Source organism: Trichechus manatus, unplaced genomic scaffold (assembly GCF_000243295.1).
Source record: "Trichechus manatus latirostris isolate Lorelei unplaced genomic scaffold, TriManLat1.0 scaffold00394, whole genome shotgun sequence".
Taxonomy (NCBI): Eukaryota; Metazoa; Chordata; class Mammalia; order Sirenia; family Trichechidae; genus Trichechus; species Trichechus manatus.
In genome coordinates, this window is record NW_004444330.1 from 140,687 (window position 1) to 141,519 (window position 833).

Here is an 833-nt window from a genome sequence, read left to right on the forward strand (position 1 = left end):
CTACTTTAAAGACTTTAATATAAACTCATTCTGGTAAAGTTTTTGTTTTATAATACGTAAAATTAAATTAGGCTCTAGAATCCTTTTAAGCAACTTAAGCTGAACTGAATATACAAGAAACTTTTAAAATCTAAAGTCTGAGTTTTCATAGATAACACCTGAATTTTTCAGAGTTGAAACCAGACATTCCTTTTAACTCACACTTTTTAAAGTGTACGCATTGTTTTCTCTTCTGGCCAGAAGCCGTGAGAGACCTTAACTTCTGGTTTTCTAGGAAAAAAAAAAAAAACAAAATTAGGAGAATTCCTGAAAGCCATTCTAGTTGCTGAGGTACATTCTTGAAGGCTATTATAGGGTTTGACTAATCTCTTCTATCCATATTCTATACCACTGAATTCTTCATGTCCTCTTGATGTCACTTGCTAAAGTTTTCATTTTTTCAAATACAAAGTTTTTTGTTTTGTTTTTTATGTATCTTTTCAGTCTCTAAAAGCAAGTTTTAACACCCTCAGAAACATTCCAGAACTCATCCACAAAAACAGCAAACAGGTGAGAAACCTCTCACATGGAATTTCACATTTTTTTGTTTGAATTCTCCAAGAATTTGTATTTGTTCCATTCTGTTTTGTCCAGGGGAGACATCTGCAAATATTTCTTGTATATATGTTATCTTCATTAGTAACAGAAATCAAGTATTGTTTTTCCTGAGTTTTTGAGTTTGTGTGATCTCAGACCCCATAAGTCACTAGGACTGTTATTATTGATTAATGTACTAAGATGTTAATTGGTTGGTTGGTTTGATTAATTAATGGTTGATTATTGACAGTCCCCAC

General features: G+C 31.8%; 1 pseudogene; it reads right to left on the minus strand.

The window, feature by feature from the left end:
• LOC101352090 (splicing factor 3A subunit 1-like) overlaps positions 1-833 on the minus strand; it is a 3,890-nt pseudogene that overhangs the window by 1,452 nt on the left and 1,605 nt on the right.